The sequence below is a fragment of the Bubalus bubalis genome, chromosome 3 (genome assembly GCF_019923935.1).
Source record: "Bubalus bubalis isolate 160015118507 breed Murrah chromosome 3, NDDB_SH_1, whole genome shotgun sequence".
NCBI lineage: Eukaryota > Metazoa > Chordata > Mammalia > Artiodactyla > Bovidae > Bubalus > Bubalus bubalis.
The window spans coordinates 154959875-154987636 of NC_059159.1; the positions used below are offsets into that span (position 1 = coordinate 154959875).

The following is a 27762-nucleotide window of genomic DNA, read 5'->3' on the forward strand; positions in this document are numbered from 1 at the left end:
TCATACTAATCTAATTAATGTCACTATTATAATTTTACACAGTTGTTGGACCTGGATTAGAACTCTATGCAAATTTTTCCACCTTATGGAATTCCATTAGTATGAAAAGAATCCCCTGGAAAGAGTTGAAAAAGAATCAGTATGATGAAGTCCCCAAGAAAGTGAAAGGGGATGGAGTATGATGTACAATTTAGAGCATAAAGAGCAGAAAAAGTGAAAGGAACTGTGGATGGATTTGCATACAGGTACTTTTATATGGTGAAAGTAGGACATTTTGTCAGTTTTTGCCTAAGTCTTCTCTTTACTCTCTAAAGTAGAAAACATATTTTGCTACAGATAGTGGTAGAAGAGTTGGTACAATGGATTTGAATTTGTTGTGTCAGTTTAGCTAAGCTAGAAGTAATTTCTTTTTTTTTTTAATTTTATTTTATTTTTAAATTTTACATAATTGTATTAGTTTTGCCAAATATCAAAATGAATCCACCACAGGTATACATTAGAAGTAATTTCTGAAAATTTCTTCCCTTTCAGGTTTTAAGGTTGGCTTCAAGAGATGTTTGCATGGCATTTGGAAAGTGGAAGGTAAGTGGCTACCATTATTCTCTGAAGGTTGGTGTTAGACATGAGACTTTATTGCGGCTTGTATACATTGCAATTCATTTGCTAGATTACCTTAGTGTGGCAGCAGCCAGCCTACATAACTCCTTCAACTCCTACTCATCCTTCAGTTTCTCCAAGTCTGGGAGAAGTATGCATGCAACTCTGTGGTAAAGGTTATAATTTCCTGCAGATCACCATGTCATCATTTTTAGAGATGGTGAGAGACAGATATGGGTTCCATTTTTTTTTTTTTTGCTCAGGATTTGCAGTTTATCCTTGTTATTTCCTACTTCCTCTTCCTGTGCCACTTTGCTTCCAGTTACTGGCCTAAAGAAGTACAGTATCTCTGGGCCCTTACCAACTCAGAAGCAAAAAACTTCTATAGAATTTTACGCTAGGTTCAACAATTGCATAGATATATAACCACTCTAAAGTGTGAAGTGACAGTCACTCAGTTGTTCTGACTCTTTGTGATCCTGTGGACTGTAGCCCACCAGGCATCTCTGTCCATAGAATTCTCCATGCAAGAATACTGGAGTGGGTTGCCATTCCCTTCTCCAGGGTATCTTCCTAACCCAGGGATCAAACCTGGGTCTCCTGCATTACAGACAGATTATTTACCATCTGAGCTACAGGGGAAGCCTATATAACAAATCCCTTATTCTATACTACTCATTACTCACTATATTACTCTTGAATCAAATTGTGTCCATATAGTTGGTATGCTTTGATATTTCAAGGATGTTTTAGTTTTAACTCAGCAAAAAGTGAGAGAAAAGTAGTTCAAAATAGTTTGAAGAAGAAAAAAAAAAAGACATGCCTGGATAACTTAACTGTGGATTACCAAGTTCATATGACTTTAATCACATCTGGCTCAAAAGATTTTATCAGATCTTCCTCTCCATTTCTTGTTTCAGTTTCCTCTTTGCATTGACCACATTTTCCATGCTGATTTTCTTGTTAAATGACAATTGGAATCTCTAGGTTTGTATTGTATTAAACTAGCAACTATAGCGAGAAGAAAAGGTACTTCTATTCCAATAGTTCCAGTCAGATTATTAGGTTTGTCTGTTCATTGCCAGCTTGAGTCATGAGTTCTTCCCTAAATCAGTCACTGACAGTGCTATACAATGTATTGATTGGCTGAGCCTGGGTCATGTGTGCATCTCTGAAATTCTGAAGTGGGTCAGGTCAGACTAAAACCAATGGTATATTTTGATTGTGAAAGGAAAATAGTTTTCTAACGGAAAAATATCAACGCAATGTTCTCAGGAAATGGCAGAACAGATGTTAGTTTGGCAAACTCAACAAAGTTCACTACAAGAAAATAGATTTGACATAGCAGCTTGGAGGAAGGGAGGTAAAACTTAATAGATACACAGAGAAGGATTTATAGACAACGTTAAGGGCCTAGCTATAATTGGAATCTTTATAGTGATTTTGACTCTCAGGACCTTAGTTGGCCACATCCGTACATGACTATTTATAAAACCATAGCTTTGTCTATTTGGAAAGTTAGTGGCAGTTTCTAATATCTAATCAAACAATATCTAATAAATAATCTAGAATATATCTTCAAATGTTTATGATTTTCAATACTGTAATTGTTATGTGAAGTTTTCCTTTCTCTCTTTTTAAAATCTGAGATAATTAGGTAGCATATAGATATATTATGCCCTAGTGTATTGGGGAATATATTTCTGTTATGTTTGTTGGTTTATTTATATGACTTGTAGGGATTTCTTGCATAATAGTTTTCTACTCAAAACTTGATACAAATTTTTACATTGTATTCTGGCTTCTAATATTAAAGAGGATACATCTAAAACCTATATTAATTTTATATTACATTTCACATATGTCTTTTACTGTAGTGTTTATATGATCCCTAGTCTTTAAAATCCAATAATTTTTCCAAAGTAAATATTCCCTTGATGGCTTTTCATTTTGTGTATGGATCACAAATAATTTCGTACGTAGACATTAATTTTCCTTCAGGGATTGTTTTTCCTTCAATTTTAAATAGTTTTTCAGATATATTTCCTTTTTCCTTTAATTATGTTAATTATTTAAATATGCTATATATATATTATACATTTTTTTCTTGATCACTTTTATCTCTGTTCCTTTTCTCTGTATTCTGGAATGTATTCTTTCAACTATGTTCCACATGAATTATTTTGTTTTTACCAGTTTCAATTTTGTATTATACTGCTTCTAATTTAGTTTTAGGGTCCATACTGATAGTCTCTGCTCTCTTAAACTCATTCCTTAGACATGGCTGGAATTTTTTCATCTCAATATATATTATTCTCAGCATATTTTTATTTTTTATTTTCAGTTCAGTTCAGTCATGCAGTTGTGTCCAACTCTTTGCGACCCCATGAATTGCAGCATGCCAGGCCTCCCTGTCCATCACCAATTCACAGAGCTCACTCAAACTCATGTCCATCGAGTCGGTGATGCCTGGGTCATGTAGAGACATAGAGACATCCAGCTGTCTCTATCCTCTGTCGTCCCCTTCTCCTCCTGCCCTCAATCCCTCCCAGCATCAGAGTCTTTTCCAATGAGTCAACTCTTCACATGAGGTGACCAAAGTATTGGAGTTTCAGCTTTATCATAAGTCCTTCCAAAGAACACCCAGGACTGATCTCCTTTATAATGGACTGGTTGGATCTCCTTGCAGTCCAAGGGACTCTCAAGAGTCTTCTCCAACACCACAGTTCAAAAGCATCAATTCTTCAGTGCTCAGCTTTCTTCACAATCCAACTTTCACATAAACACATGACCACTGGAAAAACCATAGCCTTGACTAGACAGACCTTTGTTGGCAAAGTAATGTCTCTGCTTTTCAATATGCTATCTAGGTTGGTCATAACTTTTCTTCCAAGGAGTAAGCATCTTTTAATTTCATGGCTGCAATCACCATCTGCAGTGATTTTGGAGCCCCAAAAAATAAAGTTTGACACTGTTTCCACTGTTTCCTCATCTATTTTCCATGAAGTGATGGGACCAGATGCCATGATCTTCATTTTCTGAATGTTGAGCTTTAAGCCAACTTTTTCACTCTCCTCTTCTATCTTCTTCTATCTTCTATCTTCTTCTATCCCAGCGTTTCTCATGATGTACTCTGCATATAAGTTAAATAAGCAGGGTGACAATATACAGTCTTGACGTACTCCTTTTCCTATTTGGAACCATTCTGTTGTTCCATGTCCAGTTCTAACTGTTGCTTCCTGACCTGCATATAGGTTTCTCAAGAGGCAGGTCAGGTGGTCTGGTATTCCCATCTCTTTCAGAATTTTCCACCGTTTATTGTGATCCACACAGTCAAAGTCTTTGGCATAGTCAGTAAAGCAGAAATAGATGTTTTTCTGGAACTCTTTTGCTTTTTTGATGATCCAGCAGATGTTGGCAATTTGATCTCTGGTTCCTCTGCCTTTTCTAAAACCAGCTTGAACATCTGGAAGTTCAGGGTTCATGTATTGTTGAATTCTGGCTTGGAGAATTTTGAGCATTACTTTAATATTTCTTATTTTAAAGAACTTATATTTTAATTTCCTGAAGAATACAAGTTTATGCTGCCTCAGATGTTCTGATAATAGTCTACTTTCTGAAGTAAGTCATCCAACATATGTTTTTAAAGCTAACTTTTGCTTGTTTGTCAAGAAAATATATAGATTATTAATTGTTGGTAAGTCAATAACTTGAATAAACAAGTGAGATGTTTTCTATGCTACCATCAGCTTTTACCCAACAGATTTATCAGAGAAAAAGAAAGACTCCAGGTTGTAATCATTGGGCTCAAAGAACTACCAGAAGGAAGCCAAAATAAAAAGGAATATAATATCATAAAAGCTGGGTTTTGTCACCTGCTAAAATAAGACAACAGAAGAAGAATGTGAGTGTAAGGTAAGAGAAAGAAGTAATCATTAATGGTGAGCATGAAATTTTTGTCTGGTAGGGGCTGGGAAAGGAGGCCTTAGTTCTCTTGCAAGGTTCTTGCTGCCTGTGACAGAGGAGGGGTGATGAGAGAGTGTGTATGTATTAGTCACTCAGTCGTGTCCAACTTATTGTGACACCATGGACTGTAGCCCTCCAGGCTCCTCTGTCCATGGGATTCTCCAGGCAAGAAAACTGGAATGGGTACCCATTTCCTTCTTCAGGCAATCTTCCTGATCCAGGGATCAAACCCGTGTCTCCTGCATTGCAGGCAGATTCTTTATCATCTGAGCCACCAGGGAGAGAGAACATAATAGAACTAGGCTAGAGGCTCATATCCAGTCTATTCTAGATAATATTTTTCCACTTTAAATATAAGGTTGTGAAATAATACACAGGCTAGGTTTATTTCCTTTATTTTGTGTAACTGTGTTTACTGAAATGGTTATCCATGTTTAAGTGAAAGCAAACTTAAACAGTCTTAGTATTTCCCTATTTCCAAAAAAAAAAATAGTGAAGGTGAATTATTTTTATGCCCTTTCTCTATGATTTATCTAAAAGAATTTATTTAAGATACAAATTTTATATTATATGTTCAGTCATACAGCAATCTGAAAAAAAGTTGAGTAGTTTTGGCCAAAAAAATGTATATTTAGTTATATTTGATTTGTTTGGTGCTTTTTGTGATTATTTTGATTTCGTGGGGGTTGGTAAACTTTCCCTGGTGGGTGAGGGTTCTTCAGTTTCTGGGTTGCTTTTTTGCATCAAAATTAAATGAAACATTGTTGAGGAATTAGGTTACAAAAAGACTGAGGTTACTAAGTCTGCATGTATTGTCACTTTTTCCATTTCATCTGCTTTTCCTGGTGCTGCCCTTTACTACAATAGTGGCTCTTCCCATCTTTTCTGTGGTTCAACTTTATATCCCTTCTGCCTCTACAGAATATCTGTCTCATATTAGAATAATCTCACATCACTGTTAAGAACCTGGAGCAGAGGAAGGAATAACCACACATCTTGGGTCACAGTCAAGACACTAGGGTCTTCATTCCTCCAAATGTCTATTTTGTAAAGTAAATCATCCAAAATGTGCTTTTAAAGCTAAATTTTACACACATGTCAGGATAATATGTAGATTATTAACTTGTGTCAGGTCAATAACTTGAGTCAACAAATGAAATGTTTTGTGTTTTTTCATCAACCATTACCCAACAAATTAGTGAGACATTTTAGGGTATTTTAGGGGTTTGCTGAAAGATCTTTCTATAATATCCTGCAACATCACACTGCTTTCTACAAAGGGGAATTGTGCATTATCTCCTAGTGCCTGCCTTTGATTTGGCTAAGTCTAAATTATCTGGAGCTTGTAGTTTCCACCATTCCATAATTTCAGCTCTAGTGAAGGTTTTTATTTTTTCTTGTATTTCTTTTTAGTTGTTTTGATCAATTTCTTCTATGTCATCTATTACACTGTGATCTTTCTCAGAGTTTTCCTGCATGTTTTTTTCATAGTTTAAATATTTATATAGCCTACCAAGATGACTCTGGAAAAACAAGCAGGCCTAGAGGAAAGAGATTGGCAAGAGCTGCCTTAGCAACAGCATCTGCAGTAGCAGCCAGTTGGGGCTTACAATGCTCTCACAGAGAACACATCAATGCAAACTTCAAAAAGTTGAGAATACAGTGGCTCCCTCAGCCTGGGCCTCTGGCAGTTCTCTGAATCACATGTTACTTTAGCACCCTGATATTAATAAATAACTATAAGCCAGAATGTACTATTTGACCTGAAAAAGTGTACTTACCAAATTGTCACATAGAAAAGCTTTAAGTGCAAGAGACATACCTCTGCCCAGGAAAAATCAAGCTTGCAGATGTGTATTCAACCTTGAGTGAAGTCATTTTAAACCTGCAGGGGCAACTCAGAGCAATAAACTGAGTTCCCAATCATTTACCATCCTGCTATAATCACCTTTGCTGTGATCTATAAAATAATAAATCAAGAGAACTGGCTAAGGCAACCACTACTGGGGTAAGACAAGATTAATACAGAGCTTCACAAGTAAGTGGACTCATTCATGGAATGGAGACAACTCTCTTTCCACACCTGAGAACACTAGACATGCAAGAAATAAGAAAGCTACACAAACCTTGGCATAGAGCAACTAGGTGACATTACAAAAACAAAACTTTTTTTTTTCTTAAGTGAGATAAACATATGCAATCTCTGTTCACTTTCTAAGAGAATATAGTTCTTTGTTTTTAACCTGGAAGCTTGACAAAAAAGTGTCAAAGTAAAACTTTTAAACTTAAGCTTAAATAGTTTAAATTCTTATACTAGAGAAAATTTTAGCTTTTGCTAAAAATTAGGTTTTATGCAGCTCTTTATAAAAGTCCTATGCATATATTCAGGCTATTGAACATTTTTCTGTGAAATTAGCTACTGCAATAGGTTTTACCATATAGGGAGATAGATTTCAAATTAATCTTTGTTTTTCTGAATAAATTGTAAAATTAGACTTATTGTTGAAACTTTTTAGTATATTCCATTAAATCTAGGGAGTAATTTTCTTAATTTATTCATCAAAGCTGAGAAATAGCTATTGAGTATCTATACTAACAACTATGTTAAGAGTTTGAGATAGAAAGTTGAATAAGAAATTGTTACAGTAGATGGAGATAATTGCCATAAGCTAATAATTACAAGAAAATGGCATGACTGGCTACACTAGTCTTTTAAGAAAGGCCTTAACAGAGATAACATATGGGCTGAGAATATCACTGATTACTAGAGAAATGCGGATCAAAATCGCAATGAGGTATTACTACACCCATCAGAATAGCCATCATCAAAAATTCTACAAACAGTAAATGTTAGAAAGGGTGTGAGGGAAAGGGGAACCTCTTTTACTGTTGGTGGGAATGCAAACTGCTACAGCCACTATGGAGAACAGTGTGGGGATTCCTTGAAAAACTGGGAGCAGAACTGCCATATGACCCAACAATCCCACTGCTGGGCATACACACCGAGGAAGCCAGAATTGAAAGAGACACGTGTACCCGAGTGTTCATTGTAGCACTATTTACAACTAGAAGCAACTAGCAACTAGAAGCAACTAGAAGCATCTGCTGATGTCCATCAGCAAATGAGTGGATAAGGAGTTTGTGGTATATACACACCATCAGCTATTAAAAGGAACACATTTGGGACAGTTCTAATGAGGTGGATGAACCTACAGCCTATTATACGGACGGAGTGAAATAAGTCAGAAAGAGAAAGACAAATACTGTATATTAATACATATATATAGGGAATTTAGAAAAATGGCACCAATGATCCTACATGCAGGGCAGCAAAGGAGATACAGACATAAAGAACAGAAATTTGGATATAGTAAGAGACGGACATGGAGAAGGCAATGGCACCCCACTCCAGTACTCTTGCCTGGAAAACCCCATGGACGGAGGAGCCTGGTAGGCTGCAGTCCCTGGGGTCACAAAGAGTCAGACATGACTGAGCAACTCCACTTTCACTTTTCACTTTCATGCATTGGAGAAGGAAATGGCAACCCACTCCAGTGTCCTTGCCTGGAGAATCCCAGGGACGGGGGAGCCTGGTGGGCTGCTGTCTATGGGGTTGCACAGAATCGGACACGATTGAAGCGACTTAGCAGCAGCAGCGGCAGGAGGAGAGAATGGGATGACTTGGGAGAATAATATTGAAACATATACATCATATGTAAGACAGATGAATGGTGTGAGTTCAATGCATGAAGCAGGGTACCCAAAGCTGGTGCTCTGGGACAGCCTAAAGGGATAGGGAAAGGAGGGAGGTAGGAAGGTGGTTCATGACTGGGAGGGCACATGTATACCTATGGTTGATTCATGTTGATGTATGGCAAAACCATCACAATATTGCAATTATCCTCCAATTAAAATAATTTAAAAAAAAGAAAGATAATTTGTAGTTCATGGGCAGAAATTCATTTCAGGATTACAGCCAGAAAAAATAGAAGGCACAAAGGAATAAGTATGTAATAGGTTATGATGAGCTCAGGGAACAGTGAATTCTTCAATGGTACTGATGTAGAGTACATGAGAAGAAGTGCAATGAAATTAAAATGAAAAGAGATCTAATGCATAATAATGGGCAACTCTGTGCATCATACTAGGAAGTGTTAATTTCAACTGACAGGAAAATGTTGAAAATTGAATTTTTTTATGCAGAAGACTGACATGAGCAGATCTTCAATTTATAGTAATGTAAAAGGACAATGAAATAGAGGGAGATTAAATATAGGGAGAAAAAATGCATGTAAGTTAAACCTCTAAACACATTAAAAATTTTATCACTGGAGTCATATTTTTAAAAAATTTTCATTTAGTTTTCCAAATTCAGAAAAGATTATCCCATCTTTAAATTTAATTAAATAATTTTCAAAGTGAGTTAGTCATTATATACCCAGAAACAACTCTGAAACAAACATGTCAATAGAGTATTTTAGAATGTTTCACCATTTTAACTTGATAACCCTAATTGTTGTTCCTATTTGTATCAAGAATATTTTTTGACATTGATGAGCAGGTGTTTTCCTGTGTTTGGTTGCCAGGTTGGGTTTGGGGGGGGAGGGGGAGCAGGAGAGGACAGCGGGGAAGGGGACGGTTGGGCTGGTAGGACTCTTTCCTGAAATCAAACTACAGAGAGTTTCCTACTTTTGAGTTGTTTGGTGAAACTTGAAAGCATACAAATGGTTAATTTGTTTTAAAGATAAAGATAATCATTTTATCAGATGCATGCCAAGAAAACAAATCCCTTAGAAATAAGTGCATTTGCCACCCTTACCCGTTCTGTTAATAATTTTCCACTTTCCACTGTCTATTAGATTTTCATGTTTTCCCCAAGTAATTTTTCAAACTGTAAGAAATGATACATAGTGCATAATCATTATAACAATGCTAAAAGAAAAAGGAAAAAAAGGTCTTATACTACCCACCTTTAACTTCACCCCTCTGAAAATTAATGTCAACAGTTGATATCTACCCAGTGTTTGAGATATTTTCCAGTTTTCTCAGAAATGTTAGCTGAAATGTTTAAACTGGAAACAATGGATGGAAACAACCTCTTAAAAGAAAAAAAAAGACAGGAAAAAGAAAACAAAAGAAAAATAAAAAATCCCAGAATGGTTCTGAGCTGATAATATGATCTTCACTTCATACAGACAGATAATGTCAACTGAAAAATCACATGCAACCTAAAAGTTGAGAGTTACATTTTATTTGGCAGAAATTTTTAGATCTTAAACCCAGGATGCAAATTTCAAGTAACCCCGAGAGAATTGCTCAGAAGAGGCAAGGTGATAGTGAGAGTGGGGTGGGATGGGGGACAGGTTACAGAAAAGTTTTTGCATCAAAGGGCAGATAGTCTGAACATCAAAAGTTTGTTTGTAAATTAAAGAAAGCCAGGTATCCCAAGTTAAGGAATTTAGCACGTTCCTATGTATGAGAAGATGCAATAGTCTGGGCTCGCTGAAATCATTCCTCTGATATGCACCTTAGTTGTCCAGGACCAGTTTCCTGTGTTGTTCACATTCTGAGCTTCCTCAGGGTTCACTGTAGTTTGATGGCTGTTAGGTGGCAGGTATTCTTTCCTTCCTGAGTTCCCTCAGGGCTCACCAGCTCACCGTCTGAGGTGCCTGCAATTGCTGATGACTATGACATCTTTAATCTACTGATATGGCAGGAAATATTCCATTTCTCACTAGGAAGGTTCAAAGGAAAGTGTCTTCTGTGCAGTGAGTTACCTTTGATTAAGAGTGCTGCATTGTTTCCACTCACTTTCCCTTGTGAGTGAGGAGAAAGCTGCTTCTCTACCCTTCAAGCCAAGTGGAGAGGGCTCTCAGAGAGACTGGGAGTACCTTTGAGAAGGGGGGTTTGGTCCAGCTCTCCCACTGACTGCCTGATAAACTATAGAAACATTTAGGCCCTCATCATTATACCCTCATCATTAAGCCCTTGGATGAGCAAGATATTTATCTCCTAGAATTTAGAAATTGCAAGCCCTTGAACATTTAGAAATTGCCTCTGTCCTTGCTGGGGAAATCTTTCTGGCAAGCTTGACTGGAACAGCCACGTAATGGCAAGACAAGGGACGAGCGTGAGAGTGGAAGCAGCTTGACTCCACCATTTGAAAGTTTATGTGGGCCAAGTAGTCTCTGAGAAACAGCCTGCCTTGAGCTATTTTTACTGTTGTTAGTGAAAGTGAAATTTGCTCAGTCATGTCCAACTCTTTGCGACCCTGTGGACCCCCTTGGCAGCTTAAATCCACGGAATTCTCCAGGCCAGAATACTGGAGTGGGTAGCTTTTTCATTCTTCAGGGTCTCTTCCCAACCCAGGTTTCAAATCCAGGTCTCTTGCTTTGCAGGCGGATTCTTTACCAGTTGAGCCACAAGGGAAACTCTTACTGTTGTTAAAGTAAATCTAAAAAAGACCAAGCCTGAGAATCCCCCAAGCGGATAAAACCATTTAAGTCACATAAGCAAAATTAAATCTAACTTATTTCATGAACATAAGTGAAACAACTTGGGTTATTTCTTGTGATGCCTCTGATAATCATAAAAGAAACTTAAGTCATTTTCCCAAAATAGTATAATCAGTTTTAACTAATCGCCTGTGGTCTGGAAACCCCAACTGTAATAACCACTCAATGTAAAGGTTAAACAATGTGCTCTTTTTCACTTTATAAGCCATTTTATAACATCGTGCCTCTAAGCTTCATGTAGATTTTGGATTTGAAGACTCCTGGTTTGCAAACAGTTCTTTTGTATGCAATAAACTCTTACTAGAACTATTTTACTGATCTGGTTTTGATCTTGAGTGGACTCGGCCAGCAATGGCTTGAAGTGGGGCTTGGGTTTCCAGCCAAAGATAAAGGCCGGGTCACAGCAGTGAAAGCATTAAATCCCAGCCACTAGAGCAGTGGTCTGTGACAAGGGCCCTGGCCCTTCAACTTTGCAGAAAAGAATTCCCACAAAGATGGAAAGTAGTGAAATCGGTATTTATTAGAAGAAAAAAGAGTACAGTATGTGTGGATAGACACAGGAAGAGACTCAGAGGGAGAGTCCCTGAGACACGCTATCCTGGAATTTTAAATCATTTACATGGGGCATTTCTTCTGGTTTTCCTTTGACCAATTATTTTGATTTGCCTGGTTCATGGTCTATATTTGGTATATCTCAGGACTCTCCCACATGCGCACATGCATCTCTTGGCCAAGGTAATTCTACTAGAAAGACACATAAAGAGGACATCCCTTGGCCTCACTCTTCTTTGACCTACAAGGAGCCTTTCTGTATGTGTGGTCAGGGAGGTCTCCTGACTTCGAGAATGAGAAATATGTGGTCTGGGCGGGGCCCAACCTCCTCCCTTAATTGTTCTGCTATTCTCCTCTTGGAGTTTCAATCCACAGGGAATGAATCTCCAGTCACTTTACTCTAGGGTGGGGGAAGCCCATCTACCTCCTGACACAGGTTTAATTACTATTTTTGGATTTTTGACAAAAGTATTTGGTAGGGCCCACATGGAGTCTCATTGTTAAGATGGCTCATTATGTTGACCTCACAAACAAGGAATAAAATCACAGTGATCCTTGAGACTGACCAAATTGCCCAAATGACATTCTGTTTTCTCATTGGCACCTACCTTCTCAAAGCTGTGAGATCACCATATTCCAAACCTCTGGCTACATGACCATAGGACTTGACTACAGGCTAAAAATTAACCATTCCTTCAGAGAATTTTTCATTGGTGGGGTATAAGAAAGAGCACATCAGAAAGGGAGGACACTGGTTCTCCTTAAGGGCCAGCACACTCTCTTTTCCCTCTAATAAATTTCCCTTTTCTTGCCTGATTGCCCAGCTCGCTCTCTTTTTCTCTGCCTCGCCTTACATTCTGGTGTTGGAACCTGGGAGGGAAGATCCACTGCAACTGTGTGGGCTCCTCTCACAAGCCCACCTCTGGTGGTCCCCTCCCTTGGACCTTGCCAAGAAACTGAGATGAGCTCCGGGACGGGACTCTCCACTTGCCTTGTTGGACTGACATCCACACACCTGCCCACATTTCATCCACCGGTTTCAAGGTGAGTGAAATACCATTCTCTTGGAGCCTCTCTCTCGTGCGCGCCTGTTTCCAAGTCCTAGCACTAGGCGGGAGGATTCCTACAGACTTTGGGCCCTCAGCCTTGTGCACAGTCTGACTTTGAAATAGGGAATGCCCATTTCAAAGCAGACTATTATTACTCTCTGAGAAAGTCCTGAGAACAGGGATGACTTTTCTCTTGGACCTTTCTCCTCACTTTCTCTTGCCCTTGTCTAACCTCCCTATTTGGCCGCAATGGGAAATTCTCAATCCCAGCCCTCAAAATCTACTCCTCTAGGATGCCTTCTCTCCAACCTAAAAGCCTTGGGCTTCCAAGAGGAGATAAGACCAAAAAGACTTATTTACTATTCTAACACTGTCTGGCCTCAATACAGACTTGATAATAGTTTCCAGTGGCCAGAAAACAGAACTCTATGGGACCTCAATAACTTCTACCACCACAAAGCAAGTGGTTAGAAATCCCTTATGTTCAGGCTTTCTTTGCTCTTCACTGTCAACCCTCCCTCTGTGAATCCTGCTTTACTTCTCAAATACTCTTAGCCCACTCTGGGCCACATCCTCCTAATACAATGTCTCCTGATCTGTGTTCAGGCTTATCTTCTTTCTTTGACCCCTCTGACTACAGCCCACCCCCTATAGTTCCCAATCCCATTGCTGCTGCTCCAGATCTAGTTCCACAACCTCCACCTTATGCCCCCTCCTCCCTCCATCCTTCTCAAGCGCAGGCCACCACCACCGCTGCTCCCAAACCCCCTCCACTGCCTGTGCTGGAGGCAAAATCTGATATCTCAGCCCTACCTTCTACCCTGAGAGTCCCTAGGCTTTACCCCAACCTCCCTAGATCCCCTCTGTATACCTGGTCCAAACAACTTTAAAACAGGAAACTTCACAGCAGGACCCCGCTCCTTTCCCTGCTTCACTCCTCCCTTTATGGGAAGTAGCTGGGGCAGAAAGCATTGTTCGGTTCATGTCCCATTCTCCCTCACCAATCTATCTCAGACTGAGAAACGTCTTGGCTCCTTCTCCTTAAACCCTGATAATTATCTAAAAGAATTCAAGTATCTTACCCAGTCTTAGTCTTTACAGCATCAGACCTTGCTTCTATCACCAGTCCCATCCACAACTGTGTGTTGTTTTTGCTTTAACTCCAGCCCTTCATTCTTTCTGGAGTTATTTCTCCACTGATCTCCAGTAGCATATTGGGTGCCTACCAACCTGGGGAGTTCATCTTTCAGGGTCCTATTTTTCTGCCTTTTCATACAGTTCATGGACTTCTCAAGGCAAGAATACTGAAGTGGTTTGTCATTCCCTTCTCCAGTGGACCACATTCTATCAAACCTTTCCTCCATGTCCCGTCCATCTTGGGTGGCCCCACATGGCATGGCTTAGTTTCATTGAGTTAGACAAGGCTGTGGTCTGTGTGATCAGATTGGCTAGTTGTCTGTGATTGTGGTTTCAGTCTGTCTGCCTCTGATGCCCTCTCTCAGCACCTACCGTCTTACTTGGGTTTCTAAGCTTGGATGTGGGGTATCTCTTCACGGCTGCTCCTGCAAAGCACAGCTACTGCTCCTTACCTTGGATGTGGGGTAGCTCCTCTCAACCACCACCCCTGACCTTGGATGTGGGTATGGACCTAACAGAAACAGAAGATATTAAGAAGAGGTGGCAAGAATACACAGAAAAACTGTACAAAAAAATCTTCATGACCCAGATAATCATGATGGTGTGACCACTCACACTCACCTAGAGCCATACATCCTGGAATGTGAAGTCAAGGGGGCCTTAGGAAGCATCACTATGAACAAAGCTAGTGGAGATGATGGAGTTCCAGTTGAGCTATTTCAAATCCTGAAAGATGATGCTGTGAAAGTGATGCACTCAGTATGCCAGCAAATTTGGAAAACTCAGCAGTGGCCACAGGACTGGAAAAGGTCAGTTTTCATTCCAATCCCAAAGAAAGGCAATGCCAAAGAGTGCTCAAACTACGACACAATCGCACTCATCTCACACGCTAGTAAAGTAATGCTCAAAAGTCTCTAAGCTAGGCTTCAGCAATACGTGAACCATGAACTTCCAGATATTCAAGCTGGTTTTAGAAAAGGCAGAGGAACCAGAGGTCAAATTGCCAACATCCACTGGATCATCGAAAAAGCAAAAAAGTTCCAAAAAAAAAACATCTATTTCTGCTTTATTGACTATACCAAAACCTTTGACTGGGTAAATCACAATAAACTGTGGAAAATTATGAAGGAGCTGGGAATACCAGACCACCTGACCTGCCTCTTGAGAAACCTATATGCAGGTCAGGAAGCAACAGTTAGAACTGGACATGGAACAACAGACTGGTTCCAAATAGGAAAAGGAGTACATCAAGGCTGTATATTGTCACCTTGCTTATTTAACTTGTATGCAGAGTACATCATGAGAAACGCTGGTCTGGATGAAGCACAAGCTGAAATAAAGATTGCCAGGAGAAATATCAATAACTTCAGATATGCAGATGGCACCACCCTTATGGCAGAAAGCAAAGAAGAACTAAAGAGCCTCTTGATGAAAGTGAAAGAGGAGAGTGAAAAAGCTGGCTTAAAGCTCAACATTCAGAAAACTAAGATCATGGCATCTGGTCCCATCACTTCATGGGAAATAGATGGGGAAACAGTGTCAGCCTTTATTTATTTATTTTTGGCCTCAAAATCACTGCAGATGGTGATTGCAGCCATGAAATTAAAAGACATTTACTCCTGGGAAGGAAAGTTATGACCAACCTAGACAGCATATTAAAAAGCAGAGACTACTTTGCCAACAAAAGTCCATCTAGTCAAGGCTATGGTTTTTCCAGTAGTCATGTATGGATGTGAGAGTTGGACTATAAAGAAAGCTGAGCACCAAAGAATTGATGCTTTTGAACTGTGGTGTTGGAGAAGTCTCTTGAGAGTCCCTTGGACTGCAAAGAGATCCAACCAGTCCATCCTAAAAGACATCAGTCTTGTGTGTACATTGGAAGGACTGTTGTTGAAACTGAAACTCCAATAGTTTGGCCACCTGATGAGAAGAGCTGACTCATTTGAAAAGACCCTGATGCTGGGAAAGATTGAAGGTGGGAGGAGAAGGGGACGACAGAGAATGAGATGGCTGGATGGAATCACCAACTCAAAGGACATGAGTTTGGGTAAACTCTGGCAGTTGGTGATGGACAGGGAGGCTGGCATGCTGCGGTTCATGGAATCACAAAGAGTTGGAGAGTTGGATATGACTGAGTGACTAAACTGAACTGAACCCAGTCTTATGACTTAACCTGGCGTGATATTTACAGCATACTTTCCTCCACTCTTCTCTCAGAAGACAAGGAATGAGTATGGCAAGCCTCTCAGGTGCATGCTGATGAGATACCCAGGACAGAGGACATTAAGCCCTTAGGGACAATGGCTGTCCCCCGAGATGATCCCAAGTGGGATTATCAGGCAGGGAGACCTGAAAGAGCAGCCCGTAATCATATGGTTGCTTGCCTCATTGTGGGCCTCAAAAGGCAGGGCATAAAGCTGTCAACTTTGATAAGCTCCAGGAAATAAATCAAAGGCTATACAAAAACCCGGCACAATTTCTAGCCAGGTTAACAGAAGCCCTACAAAAATATACAAAATTAGATCCCACTTCAACAGAGGGCACCGTTGTCCCTAATACCCATTTTATCTCTCAGTCAACCCCAGATATCCAAAAGAAACTAAAAAAGGCAGAAGAAGGCCCTCAAACCCCTCAAAGAGATATTTTAAATTTAGCCTTTAAGATTTTCAATAGCTGAGAAAAACAGGCAAAGCTAGAGAAGGCCCAACGCGATCAGGCCAAATACCATCTTTTACCCACTGCCCTACATGGCTCCAAGCCTCCATCAACCAACAAAGAAAGGAAGCCACCTGGGCCCTGCCTCAAATGTGGCAAAGAAGGCCCACTCATGCCTAAAGCCAAGGCCCCCTCCAGGTCCATGTCCCAGCTGTGGCATAAAGGGACATTGGAAAGTCAACTGCCCAAAGCCCCCTCTAGGGATCCAGACATCCCCTCCTGGTCCTGAGCAGGAGTCCTGACCCAGCTCTGCCAAGCCTCCTTGGACTTGCTGCTGAAGGTTGAAGGTGCCCAGGGCCCCAGACCTCCACTCTTATCACCTCTACGGAGCCCAGGGTAACTCTTACAGTGGCAGGTGAACTGATCTCCTTTCTTGGTGACATGGGGGCCACTTATTCTGCTATGCCTGCCTGCTCCAGAAAAATCAAGGTCTTTCAGGTCTCTGTTATGGGGTTTGATGGTTTAGTATCTACACCACAAATAGCCAAGCCTTTACCTTACACACTTGAAGATACCTCATTTTCCCATTGTTTTCTCTTGCTTCCAAAATGCCCATTCCTATTCTTGGGAGAGACCTTCTCTCAAAATTCAAAGCCTCTATTACTACCCTAAGCCCACCCTCTGATCTAGCCTGGCTAATGCTTCTCAATACTACCTCCTCTACCCCCACCCCATTGCCCTCCTCATTCATAAACCCCATAGTTTGGGATACAGATAACCCATCTGTTTCCTCTCACCATGCTCTAATTCATATCTGTCTCAAAGACCTCTCTAAATTTCCCAATCAACCACCGTACTCCATCTCTCAAAAATATCAACAAGGGTTAAAGGCTATCATCACTAAACTCCTATGTCAGGGCCTCTCGTGCCCAACTCACTCTCCCTATAACACGCCTATCCTACCTGTCAAAAAGCCAAATGGCTCCTATCACCTGGTCCAGGACCTGAGACTTATCAACGCAGCTGTTATCCCCATACACCCAGTAGTTCCAAATCCCTATACTCTTCTCTCTCTCATTCCCTCTTCCACTACCCACTTTACTGTTCTAGACCTCAAAGATGTCTTCTTTACTATCCCTTTACACCCAGACTTTCAAGACCTCTTTGCTTTTACTTGGACTGATCAAGACAATCATCTCTCTCAACAGCTGTTATGGACAGTTCTCCCACAAGGCTTTCATGATAGCCCTCATTTTCTGGCCAAGCTTTAGCATCAGACCTAACCTCTCTTAACCTTACTCCAAGTACTGTTCTCCAATATGTGGATAATCTCCTCCTTTGTAGTACTTTGCTTACACACTCTCAACAACACACTATAAAACTCAGTTTTCTAGCTGATCGAGGCTATCGAGTATCTCCCACCAAAGTTCAGCTCTCTCTTCCTAGAGTCACCTATCTCGGAGTCTTTTAACACCAACAAAAAAGATATATTACTACCGATAGCAAGTCCCTTATATCCACCCTATCACTCCCTATATCAAAAACAGAGATCCTGTCCTTCTTGGGGTTAGCTGGACATCTACGCCTCTGGTTTCCTAATTTTGCCCTCTTGGCACAACTCCTATATCAAGCCACCCAAGGAGATTTTTCAGAACCCCTAGAGCTAAAATTAAGTATCCATTCATCCTTTAACACCCTTAAGCAAGCCATTCTCTCAGCCCCAGCTCTAATACTTCCTGACCTTTCTCACCCCTTTATACTCTACACTACTGAGAGACACAAAATTGCCCCAGGAGTTTTGGGACAAAATCAGGGCCCCTTCTTCACCCCTGTTGCTTATCTATCAAAGCAATTAGATACCACAATTCAGGGATGGCCAGCCTGCCTACATGCTCTGGGAGCAGCTGCACTTCCCCGTCAGGAAAGTAAATAATTTACTTTGGGAGCACCCATTGGCATTCGTTCACATGACTTTAAGGACTTACTTTCTCACAAATCCATGACCCTTCTATTTCCTTCCCACATCCAACTAATTCATGTCACCCTTCTCGAATCTCCTGAGTTCTCCTTTGATTGCTGTCCTACTCTTAACCCAGCCACCCTTATTCGTAATTCTTCTGAGCCCCCCCCATCCATACTTGCAAAGAGGCATTAGAAGACCTGATGCCCCATTTCTCCAACATTTCCTCAACCCCTTTAAATAACCCTGACTTTACATGGTAAATTGATGGCAGCTCCTCTATGACATCAAAAGGCAAAAAGTACCTGGATATGCAGTTGTCTCTGAAACTGAAATTATTGAATCCTAACCTCTCCCCTCGGGAACCTCTTCCCAAAAGGCAGAATTTATTGCACTAACTAGAGCCCTTACCCTCACAGCTAACAAGAGAGCAAATATGTACACTGATTCTAAATATTCTTTCCACATCATAAAGTGACCTGTTGCCATCTGGAAGGAACGAGGTCTCCTATCTACAAAGGCTTGCTCATAACTAATGCCTCACTTATACTCCAACTTTTAAAAGCAGTTAACATGCCAACTGAGGTAGGCATCACACACTGCCAAGGTCACCAAATGGCTTCAGACCGCATGTCACAGGGGCAATGATGTCACAGGGGCATAGACAGAGAAGCAAAACAAGCCTCACTCCAATCACCAGCTCAATAACTTATAGTAATCCCCAACATTAAGCCCCTTTACCTCCCTGAAGAAGAAATGCAATTATTACAAGAGGGGCCACAACCACAAAGAGGCCAGTTACAAAAACAGGATGGCTATGTCCTTCAACAATCTTAGGCCACACAGATTCTAACAGATGTTCATCAGGCCCTACACGTAGGCACTAAACCTCTTTATCACCTCTTAAGACCTCTTATCACCTATCCTAACCTTCTTTCAATGATCCAACAGATGTTTGCAATTTGATCTCTGGTTCCTCTGCCTTTTCTAAATAAAGCTTGAACTGGAAGTTCACGGTTCACGTACTGTTGAAGCCTGGCTTGGAGAATTTTGAGTATTACTTTGCTAGTGTGTGACATGAGTGCAATTGTGTGGGAAACTGAGAATTCTTTGGCATTGCCTTTCTTTGGGATTGGAATAAAAACTGACATTTTCCAGACCTGTGGCCACTGTTGAGTTTTGCAGATTTGCTGGCATATTGAGGGCAGCACTGTAACAGCATCATCTTTTAGGATGTGAAATGGCTAGCTGGAATTCCATTATGTCCACTAGCTTTGTTCACAGTGATGCTTTCTAAGGCCCACTTGACTTTGTATTCCAGGATGTCTGGCTCTAGGTGAGTGATCACACCATAGTGGTTATCTGGGTCATGAAGATCTTTCTTCTGTGTCTTCTTGCCACCTTTTCTTAATACCTAATGCTTCTGTTGGGTCCATACCATTTCTGTTCTTTATTATGCCCATTTTTGCATGAAATGTTCCCTTGGTATCTCTAATTTTCTTGACGAGATCTCTAGTCTTTCCCATTCTATTGTTTTCCTTTCATTGCATTGATCACTGAGGAAGGCTTTCTTATCTCTCCTTGCTATTCTTTGGAACTCTTCATTCAAATGGATATATCTTTCCTTTTCTCCTTTGCCTTTTGCATCTTTTCTTTTCTCAGCTATATGTAAGGCTTCCTGAAACAACCATTTTGCCTTTTTGCATTTCTTTTTCTTGGGGATGGTCTTGATCCCTGCCACCTGTAAAATGTCACGAAGCTCCATCCATAGTTCTTCAGGTACTCTATCAAAACTAATCCCTTGAATCTATTTGTCACTTCCAATGTATAATCTTAAGGATTGAATTTAGGTCATACCTGAATGACCTAAATGTTTAGCGGTTTTCCCTCCTTTCTTCAATTTAAGTCTGAATTTGGCAATAAGGAGTTCATGATCTGAGCCACAGTCAGCTTCTGGTCTTGTTTTTACTGACTGTATAGAGCTTCTCCATCTTTGGCTGCAAAGATATAATCAATCTGATTTCAGTATTGACCATCTGGTGATGTCCTTGTGTGGAGTCTTCTCTAGTGTTGTTGGAAGAGGGTGTTTGGTATGACCAGTGCATTCTCTTGGCAAAACTCCTTTAGCCTTTGACCGGCTTTGTTTTGTACTCCAAGACCCAATTTGTCTGTTACTCCAGGTATCTCTTGACTTCCCATTTTGCATTCCAGTCTCCTATAAGGAAAAGGACATCTTTTTTGGGTGTTAGTTCTCCTAAGACCTCCTGTGAAATCTATGCAGGTCAAAAAACAACAGTTAGAACTGTACATAAAACCACAGTTCAGTTCAGTTCAGTTGCTCAGTTGTGTCCGACTCTTTGTGACCCCATGAACTACAACACGCCAGCCCTCCCTGTCCATCACCAACTCCCGGAGTCCACCCAAACCCATGTCCATCGAGTCAGTGATGCTATCCAACCATCTCAACTTCTGTCATCCCCTTCTTCTCCTGCCTTCAATCTTTCCCAGCATCAGGGTCCTTTCAAATGAGCCAGCTCTTCGCATCAGGTGGCCAAAGTTTTGGAGTTTCAGCTTCAACATCAGTCCTTCCAATGAACACCCAGGACTGAACTCCTTTAGGGTGGACTGGTTGAATCTCCTTGTAGTCCAAGGGACTCTCAAGAGTCTTCTCCAATACCATAGTTGATGAAACAACAGACAAGATCCAAATTGGAAAAGGAGGATGTCAAGGCTGTATATAGTCACCCTGCTTATATAACTTATGTGCAGAATACACCATGTGAAATGCCTGGCTGGATGAACCACAACCTGGAATCAAGATTGCCGGGAGAAATGTCAGTAACCTCAGATATGCAGCTGACCACCCTTATGGCAGAAAGCAAAGAAGAACTAAAGAGCCTCCTGATGAAAGCAAAAGAGAAGAATGAAAAAGTTGGCTTAAAACTCAACATTCAGAAAACAATGATCATGGCATCTGATCCCATCACTTGATGGCAAATAGATGGGGAAACAATGGAAACAGTGAGAGACTTTATTTTGGGGGGCTCCAAAATCACTGCAGATAGTGGCTGCAGCCATGAAATTAAAAGACGCTTGCTCCTTGGAAGAAAAGCTGTGACCAACCTGACAGCATATTAAAAAGCAGAGACTACTTTTTCAACAAAAGTTTATCTAGTCAAAGTTTTGATTTTTCCAGTAGTCATGTATGGATGTGAGAGTTGGACTATAAAGAAAGCTAAGTGCTAAAGTATTGATGCTGTTAAACTGTAGTGTTGGAGAAGACTCTTGAGAGTCCCTTGGATTGCAAGGAGATCCAACAAGCCCATCCTATAGGAAATTGGTCCTGCATATTCATTGGAAGGACAGATGCTGAAGCTGAAGTTCCAATACTTTGGCCACCTGATGTGAAGAACTGACTCATTGGAAAAGATCCTGATGCTGGGAAAGATTGAAGGCAGGAAGAGAAGGGGGCAGCAGTGGGCGAGATGGTTGGATGGCAGGAGAAGAGTTTGAGTAAGCTCCGGGAGTTGGTGATGGGCAGGTAAGCCTGGTGTGCTGCAATCCATGTGGTCCCCACAAAAGTCGAAGATGACTGAGGGCTACTCCACAGGCCCCGTCTTTCCTCAGTCCTTTTGAGCTCATGTGTGGAAGCCCTCCTCTCTTAGGTCAGTTCCCTATTGCAAGTCCCTTGCTGGGAGATTATCTTCCCACCCTTAACCTTATTAGACACCTCACAAGAGAACATGCAGTTTGCTCTTTTGCAAAACCTTATCAAACGAAATCAGATGACTTAACACTCATACTCGGGGACTGAGTCCTCCTTAAAATCTCACATCATATGAATCTCCAGCCTCAATGGACTAGTCCATTTGAGGTCATTCTAACCATACCAACAGCTGCTAAACTAGCAGGTCATTCCTCTTGGTTTCATATGTCTAGATTAAAGTGGGCCCCAGGAGATTCTCCATCTCTGCCAAGAACCATTCCCCACTCAGACACTCTTTGCTACACCAGCACTGTTCTGTGACCCACCAGGCTTTAATTGGATTGGGTTCCAGAGAAAACAAAACATCCAGAAACAAATATTGATAAGTATAACAAAAACAAATGTATTGGTTACTAATTGGATTGGGATTTCCCCCTCTTACCTTATTCACAATAGAACTTTACACTGTATCTCCCCCTAAGTGGACTATCATTCAAAAACTTTCCCTCTGTTTTACCTATTTCTCCATAGTTCTTGTTTTTTCTGGGCCTGGCCCTCCTCTTATTTGGAGAAGGAAATGGCAACTCACTCCAGTATGGACAGAGGAGCCTGGTGGGCTGCCATCTATGGGGTCGCACAGAGTCAGACATGACTGACATGACTTAGCAGCAGCAGCATCTCCTCCTACTGTGATCATCCTAGATAAATTCATTATTTTCTTTCCTTCACATAATAACACAGTTCAGTTCAGTTCAGTTGCTCAGTCGTGGGTGACTCTTTGTAACCCAATGGACTGAAGCACTCCAGGCCTGAAATATTCCAATGAATATTCAGGATTGATTTCCTTTAGGATGGACTGGTTGGAATTTCCTTGCAGTCCAAGGGACTCTCAAGAGTCTTATCCAAAACCGCAGTTCAAAAGCATCAATTCTTCAGTGCTCAGCTTTCTTTATGTTAGCTTTCCAACTCTCACATCCATACATGCCTACTGGAAAAACCATAGCTTTGACTAGATGGACTTTTGTTAGCAAAGTAATGTATCTGCTTTTTAATATGCTGTCTAGGTTGGTCATAGCTTTTCTTCCAAGGAGGGAGTGTCTTTTAATTTCATGGCTGCAATCACCATCTGCAGTGATTTGGAGCCCCAAAAATTAGTCTCTCACTGTTTCCACTGTTTCTCCATCTATTTGCCATGAAGTGATGGGACTAGATGCCATGATCTTAGTTTTCTGAATGTTGAGCTTTAAGCCAACTTTTTCACTCTCCTCTTTCACTTTCATCGAGAGGCTCTTTAGTTCTTCTTCATTTTCTGCCATAAAGGTGGTATCACCTGTGTATCTGAGGTTATTGATATTTCTCCTGACATTCTTGATTCCAGCTTGTGCTTCATCCAGCCCAGCATTTCTCATGATGTACTCTACATATAAGTTAAATAAGCAGGATGACAATTTACAGCCTTGTACTCCTTTCCCAATATGGAACTAGTCTGTTTTTCCATGTCCAGTTCTAACTGTTGCTTTCTGACCTGCATACAGATTTCTCAAGAGGCAGGTCAGGTGGTCTGGTATTTCCATCTCTTTCAGAATTTTCCACAGTTTATTGTGATCCACACAGTTAAAGGTTTTGGCACAGTCAAAGCAGAAGTAGATGTTTTTCTGGAACTCTTTTGCTTTTTCATTGATCCTACGGATATAATACAAGCCCTTCCCTTTCCTGGAAACATCACTGTTACTGATCTCCCTTTACATCCTGGGCCATAAACCTACTCCTTGACTTTATAACAGATCTTTGTCTCCAGGGAGATTTCATAGAGTTCACACCAACCCAACTTGATTTCTACACCTGGATTCTTACTTTTATCTTTTTCTCCCCTTAGACATGAGATATCACATCATGTTTTTATTCTTAATCGGTCTTCTTTTACAGTCCTAAAGTAATATTAATACCCTGCCTATGACTCACCATGTCCCAAACCTTGTCTACCTATTCAGAACTCTAAATCTGACCCATCCTTTACTCAGTACCTCAAACCTGACCCTGGCCCATGATTGTTGGATTTGTTTATCCACCTCCTCACCCGGAAAATTGGCACTGCTCATTTCCACAGATAAACGGACTCACATAAACACTTCTCTTTATTATATATATAGTGGAGAATCTCTCTTTGTATCACACATATGTTATTTATATTCAATTCATCAAATTCACAATTCTGACAAGATACTGACCTCCCTCCTTACAGATCTCACTTCTACTCATAAAGGACCAGCTATAGGAGGACCCACCACCTCTGACGTTTGTCTACAACAACAGGCTCCTTTCTGTTTTTCCAGAAAAAACCCTATAAACAATTCTTACCCCCAGCTAGGAACTATACCACCACACCACTATAATCACACTTCACATCTCTCCTTCCCTTCAGGCCCATCCATCTACCACGTCTCAGGAACTGCAGGACATTCTCTTACTTTCTCAAGGAGACTCCCTTGTGCATATGGTGAAAATACTCCTCTTGTAGGGGCTACACTGATGAGTACACTGTTTGTTAGTTTCAGAGACCACTAACAAGTTCCCAGAAAGACTCCTATTTGTATCGATTTCAGCTGTTGTCTTCTTACTCCTGGAATATTATTCTTATGTGGAAGCACTACCTATATATGGTTTCTCACTAACTGGACAGGAACATGCACCCTGGTGTATCTGGCCCCAGATATTTCTATTGCTCCTAACAGTCAGACCCTTCCTATCCCACTAACTCATAACTGATTCAGACAGGCAATTCAATTCATTCTTCTCTTAATCAGTTTAAGAATAGTGGCTGGGATTGGGACAGGGACTGCAGGACTCACAACCTCTTTGAATTACTATCAAAGCCTTTCTAAAGAGCTCACTGACAGCCTAGAAGAAAAAACTAACAGCCTTATCACTATCTCAAACCAACTAGATTCCCTGACAGCCTTGGTCTTCCAAAACAGAAGAGGATTAGACCTCCTCACAGCAGAAAAAGGAGGCTTATGCCTATTTTTGGAGGAAGCCTGCTGCTTCTAAGCCAATAAATCAAGCTTTGCAAAGAAAGCAGCAAGAAATCTGACAAACAGGGTCTTGAGAATATGTCAACACCTCAGTAATTCATGAGAAAACTGGTTAAGCAATTGGAATTAGATGCCCTAGGTCCTACCTTCTAGGCCCTCTCCTTCTGCTTATCCTTATTCTAACTTTTGGCCCATATTTAATGCGTCTTTTTTCAAAATTTCTTCAGACCTCTTACAAGCCTTCACCAACTGAACTATCCATGAGCTACTTCTTTTTTTTTTTCTCTATTTTTTTTTAAATTTTATTTTATTTTTAAACTTTACAATATTGTATTAGTTTTGCCAAACATCGAAATGAATCCGCCACAGGTACTAACTCACTCAGATTATCAAAAACTTCAACCCCACACAAATCCCCTTGACCCACATTCTAGCCTTTTCTTATCTCACCCCAAAGACATCCCTGTTCCTCAGGAAGTAGTTACAGAAGATTCACCTCCGGCCCTTATCCTAAATCAAAAAGACTGGAATGATGGGGCCCACATGGGGTCTCATTGTTAAGATGGTTCATTATGTTGACCTCGCAAACAAAGAATAAAATCACAGTGATCCTTGAGACTGACCAAATTGCCCAAATGACATTCTATTTTCTCACTGGCACCTACCTTCTCAAAGCTGCAAGACCACCGATTCCAGACTTCCAGACCACAGGACTCAACTACAGACTAAAAATTAACCATTCCTTCAGAGAATTTTTCATTGGTGGGGTATAAGAAAGAGCACATCAGAAAGGGAGGACGCTGGTTCTCCTTAAGGGCCAGTCACCTTCTCTCTTCCCTCCAATAAATTTCCCTTGTCTTGCCTGACTGCCTGGCTTGCTCTTTTTCTCTGCACTTGCCTTACAGTGTTCACCTAAGAAGGAGCCTTACTGTTTGGGCTCATTAGAAGTATGACTTCATGGCTAAACCATCAAGAGTTGAAGCTGATACAGATGTTCTAGAGAGGCAACAAAAGATCAGCCAGTGATTGCTTCACTTGTGTCAGAAAACTGCTGTGCTATAGCAATTGCAGAACTTCCAAAGAAACCACACATCTGTGCTCAATGCAAACCCATGGATGAATCTTGGTAATATCAATATAATATATGTCAAAAACCAAGACCCAGAAGACTACATTCATATGAGTTCCTGTTATGAAATTAAAAATCAAGCAAAACTAAACATTGATTAGCCATATATATATAAGTGTGTGTGCACACGCATGTGCGTGAGAGAGAGCTCTTAAAAAAAATGGCAAATATAAAATTTAATATAGTTATCCCCTCTAGGAGAGAGGCCAGGAGACAAAAAAGGAAGTAAGCTCTATTATACAAATAGGTAAAAGTAATTTTATATTATGTATTTTTTGGCTGGGGTGGTGTGATTGAAAAAGATCAAATGAAGAAAAAATCCTTTGCACAGGCAAATTAGGTCAGTATATAATAAACCAAGGATTGTGATTAATTTATTTTTGTTTACCAGAAATTCATAGTTAAAAAGAGGGAAAATAATCTTACTGTAGTATCTAAGTCCTCTATTGTTGTGTTTTAAAAATTATTAACAGCTTCCAATATATTCCAGGTGTATTTTTGCAGATAGTGGTTAATAACCTTTTATATATATGTGTGTGTGTGTGTGTGTGTGTGAAATATAACTTGAGACTGTGCATTGAGATGCTCAAGTTATGTGCTGCCTACTCATTCAGACTTTGCCCTCAACTTCTGCTGCTCTAAACTCAGGATTGCAGCTGAAATACACTATTTTCACTTATTTGCCTCATCAGTTTTCTATCTGGTGACTCATACAAGTCACCAAATCTTCCTTCAAACTAGTTTCTTGCTTGGTCTAAGTTTTCCAGTTTCCTCATAAACCCTTCTCTGGTTTTCAAGCTGACATAAATATCCTCTTATTCCTTTGATCATTTATCCACATTTTGGGAAGTGGGCAAGTGGAAACCATAGGCTAAACTCATCATATTTGTCACAGAAGTCATTTCAATGTGTTTATTAATTTTAAAGTTTTCTTTTTTCAGAAATGTATAACTTTACTGATCTAAGAACTAATCAATTATTATTGAATAGAAGTAAGAAATGTTCTGTTCTCTTCCTTCTTTGAGTAAATCTATGCAAAAAGTTTTTCTGGAACTAAAGATATTAACTGTTCCTCTGATGTTACTGCTATTGTCTATTCCATGGCCCTATAGTTATATAGTTAGCTGGCTTCCTCTAGATTCTTCTCCAAGTATTTGCATTGCTTTAGAGTGGGCAGGGACAGTCAGTCAGTCCTCTTGTTTACCCTCAATTTGAGCCATGGTAGTAATACATGAGAAAACCTTCAAATTACATTCACCTAGGGCCTTCTGCTAGCTGTTCCCTCTGGCAGGTATGCACTTCCCCCAGTTACCTATTTGTCTAACTCCCTCTCCTCTTTTGAATCTTTGCTCCATTTTACCTTCTCAACGAAATCTACTCTGGCCTCCTTATTTAACACCACAAATTGCCTTTTCATTTCCAAGGTTCACAACATCCCTGACCCTACTTGAGTTTTCCTTTCTC

The 27762-nt window shown here is 40.4% G+C and overlaps 1 long non-coding RNA gene across 3 annotated transcripts in view; it reads left to right on the forward strand.

Annotated features, from left to right (window-relative positions):
- LOC112583962 overlaps positions 1 to 27694 on the forward strand; it is an 87470-nt gene extending 59776 nt beyond the window's left edge. For 2 of the 3 annotated variants that reach the window (XR_006550112.2, XR_006550111.2), the window contains 4 exons: positions 532 to 582; positions 4347 to 4512; positions 12455 to 12674; positions 26075 to 27694. This is a non-coding gene — a long non-coding RNA (uncharacterized LOC112583962). Of the gene's footprint in view, positions 1 to 42; positions 246 to 531; positions 583 to 4346; positions 4513 to 12454; positions 12675 to 26074 lie in introns of all 3 variants that reach the window. The other variant, XR_006550113.2, reaches the window with a different exon arrangement.
- Positions 27695 to 27762: the final 68 nt, after the last annotated feature.